This window comes from Akebia trifoliata, chromosome 10 (genome assembly GCF_017979445.1).
Source record: "Akebia trifoliata isolate Shusen 1 chromosome 10, ASM1797944v1, whole genome shotgun sequence".
Taxonomy (NCBI): Eukaryota; Viridiplantae; Streptophyta; class Magnoliopsida; order Ranunculales; family Lardizabalaceae; genus Akebia; species Akebia trifoliata.
In genome coordinates this window covers 26112001-26127454 of record NC_141384.1, presented here as the reverse complement: position 1 = coordinate 26127454, position 15454 = coordinate 26112001, and positions in this window count along the sequence as shown.

Sequence of the window (15454 nt, the reverse complement as noted above, 5' to 3'; positions counted from 1 at the left end):
ATCGTTAGAAATGCAAGACGTGTTTTCTGTTACTATGCCCCCGTCCACAAAACTGAAAACCAACTCTTTTCTTTATGTCTGCCTTGGAGGTGCAATAAAAAACATAAACTTTTTCTAAAAGAAATTTATTCTTGGAAAAAAAAATTTCGAAAAAACTAATTCCAAGAAAATTGCTCTCCAAGCATAGATATCCATAGTTTATAAAATTAAATAAGAATGCTTCACCATGTCAGCATAGAGATAATGTCATTCAAAGGGTACAATGGGTAATGTTGGTTGGTTAGTGGATTAGATTCATGGGCAAGTGAATAATGCAACATGACAGCAAAACCTCCCACCTAAATTTTGAATCTTTATGTTATGGTTTGAAGGATGATGCTCCTTACATCAAACACCATACACGTGGCAATCTAGGCAAGTCAAACGCCTGATCATCCATACAAATCTGGCCATTAAATTTTGTGTAAAAGCTGATGAGTAAGATTCTACAACTAAATTGATGGCCTATGATGTATATGAAGATAGGCCATTTCATGGTAATGGTTGTAGGAATGATCATCTCAAATGCTCCCCAGAGCACCATAAACTCTCTATTTCTTTAGTAGTTGTTATCCCAACTGCCCAAGCTTTTATCAGTTAAAATTATGATATATTAAAGGTGGAAAATTGCACTCTTAGTATGCCTCCATAGTCTCCTCGAGGAGCATATATACTCCAAGATTTTCTGTTTTATTGATCTTAAATTCTTCCTAAGTTCTCCTTTATTTCTTTTCTTTTCTTTTTTCCTAATATTTTTGACATAATAGTGTTTTTTTTTCTCCCTTCAAATCATATTTTAGATAGTGGGCAATGACAAAAGGCACCATTGACTATCTAGGCATGGATGATGTTTGGATCTGATCAAATTGAGCAAATCAAGATAAACCTCCTTGAAGTGAGTTTTGTATGTATTTTACTTGCAAATTCACAGAATTGAAAGATATTTTGGATTCGTTTGAGGTTTCTGAAATCTGGGTATTTGAAATTATAGTAATGGGTTGTTTATCTAACCAAAGGAGATTTAGACCCAACTAAAAAAAAAGTCTTTCATGGCTGTTAGAACTTTGAGGCTTTAATAGGTATCTTAAGCTCTTCCTTCGTTGAATTACTGTATAATATATTTATAGTTTACTTCATGAATGAAGACCATAAGATGTTTGTGTTTCTAAGATCCCAAGGTGGGATTTCAAAGTCCATGAAGTTGCTCAGAGTAGCTTCAAATATGCCCAACACCTTTTTAGTTGTATTTCTGATCAAACACAAGACAGAAGCATTCAGGAACTGAGCATGGTTGCTTGAGATGCAATAAATGAATTCAAAACAATTGATTTTCCTCCTTGATGGTTCAATTCCATCAGACTATAAGAGGATCAGAAATGGTCCATTGCCAAATTCCCATTACATCAACCCCCAAGAATTGATGGATTGTTATAATTCAAGAAATGAGCCTAGTAGTTACTCGCCATCTGTTTTGACAACCACCAATAGTTTCAATTTGTATGGGCAGGAACAAACTCTAGCATTACAACGTTGTTACTCCGAAAACAATGTTGTCATCCCCAATAACTAGTTTCCGGACCCATCCTTTGGGGCGTTCTTTCGGTTCTACAATTAGAATTGATGGTAGTAGCATTGATGAGCAAAATTTTCATTATTCCTCATCTGAAATTGTGACATATCAGGATAATTCTTAAATGATTTCTTGCAAGAGAAAGTGGGTAAAAAATAAAAAAAGTGAGTCCAAGATGTGTGGCCTCAACCAGAGGATGTCATTGGTCAAAACGAAGGTAAGTACATTGTTCTAATCCTACTAGTATGGAGCTTGATAGTAATTTTCTATTTTTATTTTTATTTTCTTCGATAAAGAGAACAATCAGAATCCGTGCCGCGAGTCCAAATTAGCAGATATTCCTTGTGTATCCTTGTTTCATGATTGGTTCGCAGCCTATTAACTAGATCAACTTCCAAAATCTAATATTTCTAATAAAATGAGTACTCATAAAAGGCAGGACAAGGGCAGAGCCATTCTTCCTGTTCCACATACATGTGGTTCACATATATGGAGTTTTGGTCCCACTTTTCGACATGTCAACCTAGTAGATTTCATCTATTATACAAGACTTACTGGATGATCGTAACCATTCGATTGCATTCTTTTAGACTATCACAAATAACATTGTCAAATATCCAGAAAAAAAAAGTCTGTAAATCCAATGGTTAATAATGCTCATCAGATCAGTTGAATCATTGACATGAGCAATATCTTTTGTGGGATATATAATGCTGGGTTCGATTTCTCCTCACATTATGATTTGAGTACCATTTATGAAGAAAGCAACGGCCGTGTGAGTTGGAAGATAATGACCTTTTTCCTCCTTTTAATGCTTGGATTCTTGTGAGGCCTACAAATTTGTAACGATGCTAACATGTCTTTCATGCTTCACTGTCAAAGGAGCTACTACAAGTGCAGCAGCACGAGAGGATGTCCCCCAAGAAAGCACATGGAACGATCTTTGGAGGATCCCACCGTGTTGATTATGACATACGAAGGGGATCACAACCACTCGAAAATTGCATTCGCTGCACCAAACATTGTAATTCAACAGTAGAAGAGGCATTACAACCAGTACGCTTTAGCATGTCAAGGCTTTGCAATTACAGCCGTGGTGAAACTTGGAGAGAAATCTCGTTTTATGCTTTTTCAAGTATAGTTCATGTTTTTTTGATTCTGCTTGACAACAGTTTGGATCGAATGCGTCACGATGCTCCATATGTAAAAAGTACTATTTTGTACATATTGGGTTAATAAAAGGTGCCAACCCCATTGGTTTTCTTATGGTAGTATAGCGGTTTTTAATTTCGCCCTAAGTACCATAAAAACTAAAATCTTTCAAAGATTTCTATTACATGGAAACTGAATTTAGAAAAATCTATGTAATACTAAAGCATATAGGCCCTTATCTCCTTTCATCATGCAAAGAGTATCTCCTTCTCTACTTAATCCATGATACATCAAAATGAAAATAGTTGTGCAATCTTTCCTTAAACAGATTTAAACTATTCTATTTCCTTTCAATACAATGTGCCATTCAGTTTTCTAAGACACCAATTTATAGAGAATGTGTGAGATATGACACTCATGGACTTAGGCCCTGTTCTTTTGAGCTTTAAGAACCAATTTTTTTTGCTTTTAAACCAAAAAAATCAGATAAATGATGTGCGTTTGGGTTTTTTTGGTTCTCGTGGATTTCAATTGAAACCTAAAAGTAGTTCCTAAAAGAAGTTGCCTAAGAGGCACTTCTTCAAATGACTTTTGCGAGAAGTCAAAAATGTAAAACGGTTCAAGTGTAATTATCAAAATATCTTTCATCTTTAATCAAATTTCCAACCAAACTTAACCTTAAAAAATAAAATGAGATTACTAAAATACCCTTCATCTTTAATCAATTTTTCAATCAAACTTAACCTTAAAAATAAAAAGAAATTATCAAAATACCCTTCATCTTTAATTAAATTTCCAACCAAATTTAACCTTAAAAAACAAAAGGGAATTACCAAAATACCTTTTATCTTTAATCAAATTTTCAACCAAACTTGACCTTAAAAAATAGAAGGGAATTATTAAAATACCCTTTATCTTTAATCAAATTTTCAATCAAACTTAACATTTAAAAAAATAATTACCAAAATACCCTTCATCTTTAATCAAATTTTCAACTAAACTTAATCTTAAAAAACAAAAGGGAATTATCAAAATACCCTTCCTCTTTACTATCAAGACCAAAAATAATTCATCATTACTATTATATTATCAAAACACCATTCATCTTTATGTGGATATTGAATTGTGTATTATACAGGTATTTTCTTTATCATATGCTCATTTTTATAATTTTTTAATATATATATATATATATATATATATATATATATATATATGGCCGGATTCCGTATACCCCTATTACGACTCACATTGCGACACACCGTTTTGTCTTATATGGGCAAAAATGTTTGGAATGGGTTGATTTTTTGTGAAGATGATCTCTATGGTGAGGAGATCATCCTTGTCAAAAATCAGCTCATTATGAAACTTCTAGCCCCATGTTTACAAGTTGAAAAATTTTAGACCGTCCAATTTTTGTAAATCAATTTTGATGGGGTTAGAAGTTTTGGAATGGGATGATTTTTTGTCAGGATGATCCCCTCATCATAGAGATCATCCTCACAAAAAATCAGCCTATTCCTAACATTTTTGCCCATATAAGACAAACGGTGTGTCGCAATATGAGTCGTAATAGGGGTCGTAATAACGCCATCCATATATATATATATAATATATATATATATATATATATATATATATATATATATATATAGTGTAATTATATATTTATTAAGATATTCTACTCATTTTTAGTGCATTCTAGGTGTATTATCAACATTAAGGGTATTCTGATCATTTTACCAGATTTTAACAATAAAAAACTGTCAAACGAACATCAATTCTTGGCTTATATGCTTTTATAACGAACAAGCTTCTTTTGAATGTGATTTTTCAGACTCTAGGCTTTTGTTTCTAGAGCTGGAGCTGACTTCTGTAAAGAATAGAATTTTAATTTCTTGTGAATGACTTGTAAAAAAAATACTAAATAGCAAAAATGACTCAAACTCACAAAACATAAGGATTTACTTTGTTTGGTGTGCTTACATCCACAAAATAGAACAAGAACAATCACAATTACAATTTTCTCATTCATTTTATAGTCCTAGAGATTTCTATTTATATAACTAAGAGTAAACAAAACAACTTAAACTCCCCAAAACAGAAACCCCCCAAAATATAAAATCTTTAAGAAAATATAAAACGATTGTCCTTTTCGTACCTCTTAAAAAATGCGAGACGGGGGTGCTGCCCACTGCACTCCCGCAACTCTACGTAGTGCAATAAAATACAAGACATCTACACAACATGACTATGGTAGATTACAAATAATGTTTAATCACATATTGTTACAACCAACTCGTGGTGAAATAAGAGGAGAAGATCATCGCCTTCCTTATAATGATAAAGAACCACAAGGAAAACAAGAGAAATAATTATCCTAAGTGAACTAAAATTTTATTAACAGTCTGAATATTGTAAAATATATCTCTCATCATTTTGAAATAGACTTTCAGGCTTCTAATTTGACTCTACTTTTACTATTATAACCGTACCTACCCAACTAGTAAACTTGCAAAGCAAAAAATTCTAATTTGACTAAAACTTAGTTACCAAACTTAAAAAAAACTAATGATGATGACCTTCTAAAATAAATTAGGATTCAAAATACCCTTAAAATACAAGACAACAAAAATTACTATAAATATATATTTGTATAACTCAAAAAGTACGATTTGACCCCCGAAATGTCCTCTTTTGTGATCATAAAACATGTCTGACAGGCTATGACAAAAGTGTTCGTCATAGTGTTCGTCATGAGCTTTTTGAATTGATATTATTGTGATTTACAGTGACAAAGTCATGATCGTTTGAAGCTAACGTATGCATATTTAGCATTTCAACCCATGTTCTTTTGGTCTTTTGTGGCTCATCCGACGTCACATATGATGAAGCATTCAAATTTTGTTGCAATAAATTTGGAATGGATGATATTAGGGACATGGAGTGTAACATCAAATACTGAGTTGTAAATTGGGCACTTTAGCAACTTCATGCTTGGGTATAGTAGGTATTCTTTTAGGTGCCTGTTATAAATCTAAGTACATTTGAATTCCATTCCTTGGGAGGATAAAAGGGAAATTGACATTATAGTGGACTAGATATCTTCCAAATGAGGTGGGGGTGGGGGAAAATGGTCCTAATTTAAAAGTTGTTTGTCTCGTTATCTTTATTTACTTTACGTCATTGTTCTCGATGCCAACATCTATGATAAAAATTATAGGAAAAGAGTCGTGCTAGAGTGACACTAAAATTGGCATTGTTTCACAAATTGCTAACATGTTGCTAAGGGAGAATGGTCCTAATTTAAAAGTTGTTTGTCCATTATCCCTATTTACTTCACGTCATTGTTCTCGATTCTAACATCCATGATAAAAATTATAGAAAAAGAGTTGTGCTAGAGTGACATTAAAATTGGCATTTTTTTCACACATTGCTAACGTGTAGAGGTAACTATAGAACCATAAATGCTTCTCACTTGTATCTCGATGAAAAGCATCTATGATTCTATACACACATCCACATCAGCAATGTGTGAAACGATGTTGATTATAATGTCACTCCAACATTCTCTTTAGAAAAAATAAGAAATTGTGTGGATGACAAGATGGATTCGCCAAAAATACCATTTGGGGAAATGGGAGATAATGCATGCCTCCAAAAGGAATGGTCGTTCAAGTAAGAATATTAAAGTTTATGAATTTGAATCTCCTATGTAATAATTGGCTTTGGAGATTTGTAGAAGAAGAGTGCACTTTTCGAATACATGTTATTATCCATAAATTTTCTCTTCTTCCCTCATCGTCCTACATTAATTTATCAGAACCCCTTATAAATGTGGAGATTAAAAGGAATTCATAACAAAAAAGAAAGAGTTAACTAAACCTATAGGATTTTAGATTGAGAGAACCAAATTTTGATCATAGGAGATTCCTTGGGCTTGGGGGTAATCTTCCAAGATATCGGTTCCCTGACCTTTTCTTCTCTAACGTGTAAAAAGAACTTACCAATCCTAAGATTTGTTAAAAAAAAATTTAATCCAACATGTCGTTTAAGTTTTTCAAATGTGCATTATTGCCACAATGTGGAAAAAGCCTATATTTGATAGTTTTGGGCTGTTGAATTTCATAAAATTTGATGGACTAAGGTGTAAAATTTTTCATTGTCAAATTTTTGTTTTCGATGGATCGAAACTGACAAATTAATAAAGGATGGGAGAAATTTGATGATTCTAAGCGGTCGAATTGGGGAAAATTAAAATTTTCAACGGCAATGAGCTGTTGAAGTGCAATTTCTAAAATTTGTTGGCTTAGGCCCGTCGAATGTTCTTGTCAAAATTTTCAGCTTTCACGTATGTGCAAAGCTACTCTTTTTTTTTTTTATAGGATTACAAAGCTACTTTATTTTAATCGATTATATTTACGCCTTGTATATGTTCATTCCTCTCAAGAAATAATTTTATTTGATTCAATTTTTAAAATAATATAGCTTCCAATTGGTAAATTAGTTTAAGAGAGAAAAATCATTCTATTTAAAGGCTCTTCGCCGATATCCTTATAATGATATCTTTGTTAAATATAAATTTATTACAAAAATTCATTTTCATTATCAACCACGAGTCCACGACATATAGAAAATGATATGATAATTAATAAAAACTTGTTCCATTTTTAGTATCAACCACGATGTTTATAAAAATAATATGATTATTCTATTTATACACTTACCTTCTTAATAAACATAACTTTTATTCATACAAAACATTCTAAAGCAATGCTTCTAAGACTTTCATCCTTGTATTGCTAAAATTGAGAAATTCTACTACCACGCCAACTTTTCTGACACCAGTCCAATTCATATGTAAATGAGATTTTTCTCAAAACGTGCACAAATTTTGGTTTCGATACACTATTCATTTTTATTCCGAAAACATGCATTTCGAGTGAATTCATCACTGGTTATAAAAATGATTAACACATGTTTTGGGAATTAAAATGGATAGTGTACCGAATTCGAAATTTTATATTATTTAGCACACGAAATGGAGATTTACCATATGTAAATCATCAGCACACATCTTGAGATGGTGTTAGCAAAAGTTAGTGTGTCAATATAAACTCTCCTTAAATTGCATATGGGAACATAATTGGGGGTAGATTATCGCTTGTGCATTCCAAAGGTTACTAAGGCATGAAATAACTTCGCTTTCTCATAAGTTGGACATAATTCAAAAACAAAAGTTGTCAAACTAACTCTAGGAATAGAACTAAAGTTACATTATTTTAACACAAATATCTTTGATATTTGGATAGTCTATTTAGTAAATTTTTCTTTTCTTAACAGTCCTTAGAATTCATCTCCATCATTTCTCACTATTGAATGCCCTAGTTGTTCAGACACGTCATTTTCATCCAAAATTTTGGAGTTTTGACATCTCAATCAAGTTTTTGAGACTCAATTTCATTGAAAAGGATTTAAGAAGAAAGAATAAGTCATTTTCAAAGATTTTTCAAATATTTAAAAAATGTATGTAAAAAAATTATGTTTTTTCATTTTTTTTTCCTTAATTTTAGATGAAAATCGATCAAGAACGATTCTTTTGGATTGAAATTATCTAAACAAGTCGTTCTCTAGAATTTTTAATCAATCTTTTCATATGTTTTAGTCGAAAAAACTCAAAAAATGGGTGGGATTTTATCAATGTCAAGTTCGACAATAAATAAAAAATGATGAACTCAACAGTAAGTAATAGTGAGTTCGACAGTAAAAATTGTGAACTCGATTCTAATTAAAAAACGTCAAGTTCGATAATAGTAAAAGATGATGAACTTGACAATAAACAAGAAAATGATGAATTCATCAATAAAAAAAACCATTAAAAAAGAAAAAATCTATAAATATCTTATTAAATTATCATGCAAAATCTAGGAATTATAAAAAAAAAATTCCTTTCACAAGAGTCTTTTAAGTAATTTTTCCTATAAAAGAAAATAATATAATTATCAAATGTCCCACATTTTCTCGAGTTTCAGATAAATTCATCCCATGTGGCCGTTAAACTTAAGGACTGAGGACAAAACAAAACCGATTTTAAATTTATTAAAAAATTATGTTAGATTGTCTTGTTATCGGATCGAATATCCAGTTTGGGTCCCATCATTCGTGCGATTAGACTTGTGATAAGATGTCAACCGTACGATTCTACATGTGATATCATAGGGAGCCACGTTGGACTTTAAAACAAAAAGGCTTTTTCATCACGCACGTGAAAACACGTGCTATAGCTAGTATTTTAGATCTCTCTCTTTTTAACAAGCGTGCTGTGTGTCTTATCCACGATGTTTACATGAAAAGACCGATGTGTCCATTCACCCGAAAAAGAACTCGAGAGGACCTACTCGTCTATTCCTCTCTATCTTGTGGAGTACTACTACCCACTAAGCTGCGGCTCACGGTAGAATGATGTTTAAATATTGGAAAAGAGTTCGACTACCCTTACTAACTTAGTAAGGATTTTGCCCTTATGAAGGGTCCTTGGGCTCAACTTGCGGCATCCAAAGCCATGATAGGATGCTTCAATATTGCAGAGGATAAAATTCTGTAAACTTTGAAAAATTAAAATAAAAAAAGTTACTTTTCACCCTTAAATTTTAATTTTAAATTTAGGAACAGAGTCAGACTAGCCTTATTAAGTTAGTATGGATTTCATCCTTATCAAAGGTACTTGGGCTTAACTTGGGACATTCAAAGTTAGTGATACAATGCTTTAAAGTTGTAGAGGACAAAATTCTATGAATTTTGAATTAATATTTTTTTTTTAAATTACTTTTCACCATTGAATTTTAATTTTAAATTTGAGAGTTAAATGATAGTTCAGTAACCACTCATTTTCAAAGCCTTGGATTAAGTCTTAATTTTTTTTTTTAATATATATATATATGTTTTTCCATGGAATCTAAATGGTTGTGGTGTTAGATTGCCAATGTGATAATCTATTTGAGCAAAACGACTCTTAGTAAGATTTAAAATCCTACTAAGTAAGGAAAGTGTTATTGATTGAAAAATACTGAAGTGATCACATATGACACTGTGTTTCATACTTTACTGACGTGGGAATACACACAAAATCGTAGTCCATAGATGCTTTCATTCGTGAAAAAAGTAGAGATATATTAGATTTTCAAGTTCAAACTAATAGAAGGATAAAAATAATTAATGAACATGTACCCGAATGTTTGAATTATTATTATTTTTTGCTTGTTGTGGGTATCCCTATCCTTTGGGTGAGACTAATCCCATGGTCACACATGTTCCCCCTTGGAAAGTCCTACATGCAACTAGTTGAGTCGAAGGTCAACTAGACCTTGGAGGGTGGTCCCAAGGAATTCATAGCTTCGTGGGATTTCAAACACTTGACCTACCCTTCTTGAGGAGTTATCAAGGCTCGGCTTGCCACTTAAGGTTCAAATGTTTGTACCTATTATATAAGAGTCATGATAAAATGACACGCTAAAAACTATGTGGCCTGTACGTGGTTGACATGGCAAGTGCACAGAACAATATATCTTCTTTTTCAAGATACACAAGGAAAAGATCTATGGCTCTGTGCACTTGCCACATCAACCAAGTACAACCTGTGTATGTTATAGCGTGCCATTTTATCATTAGTCATAATATAAATGTGAATCCGAATTACACTTGAATTAATTTCATATCCTATTATTTTTGTGGGAATTGAATCTCAATAGCCCTTCCTTTCAACATTTCAGAATTTCACACCTTTCAAAATTTACTCTCCCCCTTCGTTCTTTGATTGTCACAACCAATGATTTTAGTTGATTTTGACAGGTGCATCTAATTCTCCTCCAACACCTATGTTTGTTAACTATTTAATAAAGGGTCAGGATCCCTTGACTTTTAAGAATGACCCGTGAAAAAAAACATATGATCCCAACCCTTTAAATGCAAAATCCAATGATTGAGATTTATACTCGAAATAAGTATATTTGAGATTTGTGTTATCAAGATACTCATAGATCTCAACCATTGGATTTGTATTTAAAGGGTTGGGATCTTGTGTTTTTTTTCATGAGTCATTCTTAGGAGTCAACAAATCCCAACCCTTTAATAAAATACAAATTTTAATAGAATATTGAATACCTCTACCTTCTTTTCTCCTCCTTTATGGATGCTATACATGTTGAATCGCTCTCATATTCCCATTCAACCACATTTTTAGGTGTGTTGTAATAGTTACTAATTTTTTTAGCATGTTTGAGAGACATAGTCCAATGTTCTTCCTCTTTTTATTATTATTTTTTTCTTTTTTTATGACATTTAAGGGAGAACTTCATTGACCTCATTTTAGCCCTTGTTTAAGGGCCACATTTCTAATTATCACAGGTTTGAGTGATTCCATATTACTTTTAGTGGTTATGATAATTTTAGGATTTTGAAGTGTTCTCCTAACAAAATTGAGATTAAGCGACCTATTATAATTGTAAATGCATACTCGTGTGATATGACACATATCTAGCTGAGCGAGATTCTCGAACCATCATTTTCAATTTCAAGATTTTCATATGATAGTGCTCTACTTTAGTTCTCAAAAACCTTGATTGTGAAGTGTGTATGTGATATAGGAACACAAAATATCCCATTCCTAAGAATTAAAAAAATTAGTAAATCAAGCCAATCAAATCCATTCTAAATTTGATCTAATAAATATAGGCGGATCGATCTATTTAGCCAACCTCTCTTTTGTTCCCTCGGAGTGGTTCGACCACCATGGCTGAACCCTCATCATAATTCGTCTAGGTGGTTCGACCCCATAGCCAACCCTTCATCGTGGTACATCTAAGTGGTTTGGCCTCCTTATAAGAGTCGACCCTTCTCTAATATATCATAAGTGGTTCGACCCCATAGCTAACCCTTCATCGTGGTACACCTAAGTGGTCTGGCCTCCCTATAAGAGTCAACCCCTCTCTAATATATCATAGGTGGTTCGACCTCACTCTAGGGAGTCGACCATTTTCTCAAACACTTAAAGTGATTCAACCAAGTTCTGTTAACAACAATAACTACTATTATTTTTATTCTTCTCCCACATCTACCCAGTAGTTGATGCTACTACTTTTTCTTCTTCTCCTGCTCAGTAGCTGATGATATTGCTTCTTCTTCTTTTCCTTCACCTGCTTAGTAGATGATGTTATTGCTTTGTATTCCCTTCATAGTCATGCTCAATAGTTGATGTTACAACTTATCCTCCTTCTTAACAGCTAATGTTACCGTTGTTTCTCTTTCTCCTACTCCTATTCAGTAGTTGATATTATTGTTGTTTCTCTTTCTCTTGTTCTTACTATATAACTGATACTACTGCTGCTACTCCTCCCCTTACTCTTGAAAATTATTCTAAATAGATTGATACGCTAAAGGAATTGTGTAAATTTACTAGAGTAGCAATATAACAAAGCATTATAACTATTCACCAAAAAGTTATCCAAGTAGCAAAGGTTATTACAACATGCTCTATTGCCAAAGTAAAACATACATGATGCCCCAAAAAGTTGTAGATATATAATTCAATTGAGTAAACTCGAGCAATCGAACATTTATCAAGTTGGAGTAGTTACATATTTAAGGCCATTCCTTATGTAATGTAGGTTACAAGAATCATGAAGAATGAGTTTTCATTGCCATCAAACATCGTGGATATTTATTACCATAAATGCTAGACAACATATGTAAGTAATTACAACTGAGTTGATTACCCTTATTAAATAGCTTACTCTATCAGTAAGGAGGCTTCTCCAACTCAAACACAAGGCACAAGCCATACACACAATTCTAGTGTCTTTATTTTCTCTTTATTCGGCAACTTTTATCAAGTACTAATTTGATCGTTAAAAGCTTCTTAACCGACATTACATCGATATCTTTTCAGGTAAAGGCAAATAAAACACAATCTAAAAAATGAAGGTTCACCAAAGAAGGCAATCGAAAACTTAAAAGATCACTAGAAAAGAAAATCGAAGAATTACATTAATTATAGTGCAAATCTCGAGGAGTCAGAGATCCAAAAAATCTCTTACACTAGTGATAATAACAACTTCAGATTTGTTATCTAACATTGACTCCATTTATTTTATCAATTAAATTATTTAGGTATCATCTAATTGTAGATCAAAAGTTGAGAGTTGCACCCCAATATTTGTTTTTAATTTTTAATTAGTTGTACTCTTTCTTCACTTTATATATTTTGAGTAAAAGGATGATGAAGAAGCTCTTTCTCTTATTGAAATATGAAGAAGATAAAGAAATTCGTTCTCTCTAAAAAAAATATGTTGTTGAAGGAATGCAACTTATTTTTTTCTTTTCTAGGAGCAGCAATCAAATTAGTAAAGTGCAAGTGAGATTTTTTAACTAATGGAGTACAGTAGATTCTAGTTGATGTGTGACTAGTCGTTCCCATTATTTATTAAATGTAGTGGTCTACATGAGCCCAACCAACAAATCGTCCAACGAAGAAGACTCGGCCGTCCTTAAGGAAAGCTACATCAAGTTTTGATGATGTCGTAGAAGGAATTTATATATATAATGATTTATGAATAATTTTTCTCATTTGATTGTTGAGAATTATAATCGATGGGTACTCATGATTTTTTACAATTCCAGCTCCGATTCCACTTATTTTAAAATTAGAATCGAAATCAATAAAATATAATTGTTTTGATTCTAATACTCACAGGACCTGAACCGGAACCGACCCATTGAAACCCTTAGTTTCAATCAGGGACCACCGTCAGCCACAACGAGGCCATAGAAATATTCTACTATCATATTAAAGAGACCCACCATTAGTTAGCGTACAAATGGCAGTAATTGATTGGTTGTACTACGCTATACCCTTTGTTTGTACTTATTCTCTCAGATTTTTCACTTTTGGATTAACTGGACTCGCTACTTTTCTACGTGGCATTATATCATTGGATTCACTTTTAGTAACTCCAGTGAAGATTTACGTAGTGTCGCTCTAGACAACCTGTCTTTAGTCAAGATTTAATAATTATATCTACCTTACTATTGTGCACATAACACAAAAGATTTTTCATATATAACCACTAAAGATCTCCTCTGATAAATTTCACTCGCTTTATTTCGCGAGAAATTACAGTGTTTCATAAACCAAACGTTATTACGATTTTAAAAACGAAAAATTACTTAATTAACCCTGATAGGTTCAAAGGAATTTTTTTTTTATAATAAATATCCCACTAACTTGAGGGTGGTAACTTGACAGTTCTTAGTAAACTTTTCTTTCTCCCACTCACCATCTTTACCATTCAAATCGTCTAGATTGATGATTCAAATTATCGATCTTGATACTTGAACGTGAATTCTTCAAGATTGATGATTTAATGGTTGATTTCGACAAGTTGATTTTGCAATGAGTCATGCGGGAGTAACATTGAAATTGACATCGTTTCACACATTGGAGTGCATAGAACCATAGTTGCTTTTCACTTGTATCTCGATGAAAAGTATCTATGGTTTTGTACACACATCCACATCAACAATATGTAAAACGATGTCAATTTCAATGTTACTTCTACATTTTCCTTTTGACATTTTATAAGGATGATGGAGCATTAAAAAGAGAGATTTTATCAATTGGATTGTTAAGTCATTGCTCGAAAAACATGGTATATTTAGAAAGAAGTCCTTATCATAGCATCCATTAATTAAGTTTCTTTTTTAAAAAAGTACCAAATTTGCCCGAGTCATCATTATTTTGTGTTTGAGAAACATTTTCCTTACTATCTTAGTAAGATTTTAAGTCTAACTAGGGTTTATTTTTTGCTTAAATGGATTACAACATCAACAATCCAACACCACATCCCTTAACTTACTTCAAAAAACTTAGATAAAAAATAAATATTTTAAGCTTGACCAAAGGTTTTAAAAATGGCCCGCTATCGAACTTCCACATAACCCGAAACTGTAATTGAAATTTGACGATGAAAATAATTTTTTTTTTTTTTTTTAAATTCTTTTTTCAAGTTTCGTAGAATTTTGAACTCTACACCCGTGAAGCATCAGATCATGTTTTTAGATGCCACAAGATGATCACAATGACACTTACTGAGGGTGAAATCCTTACTAATTTAGTAAGGATAGTCGAACTCTTTAGATTGACTTGTTCAAGATCTCATAAACATGCCCTATATTTAGAAAATTTTGATAGAATTAGTAAAAATCTTGATTTGTATTTTTCATATAAAATAATTAATTTGTAATGATTTAATTATATATATAGATGATAGGGGTTCTGGACCTATGGGCTCTATTAGCAGAGGTGAGGCAAATGGCCTCTTAGACCCCCACATCTCACCCAAATCCCTTAGGTACATGCAAAATCCTACAAACCACACATACCAGGTAAGCAAGGATAAATCCTTGTGATGGCCAATGAGGGGGTTTGAACTTAAAGCCTCTCCTTTTTAAGAGGGACGCCTTGGCCGTTGCGCCCAACGCTCATTGGTTTTAACTATTTTTATTACCTAAATGAAAATCTAATTTTGCAATTGAGCATTTTTCATTCTATCTTATTTTATAAAAAAAATTATTATTATTTTAATAAGAATAGAGATTGAGTTATATTAATCAAAGTACTATCTATATAATAAAAAACAA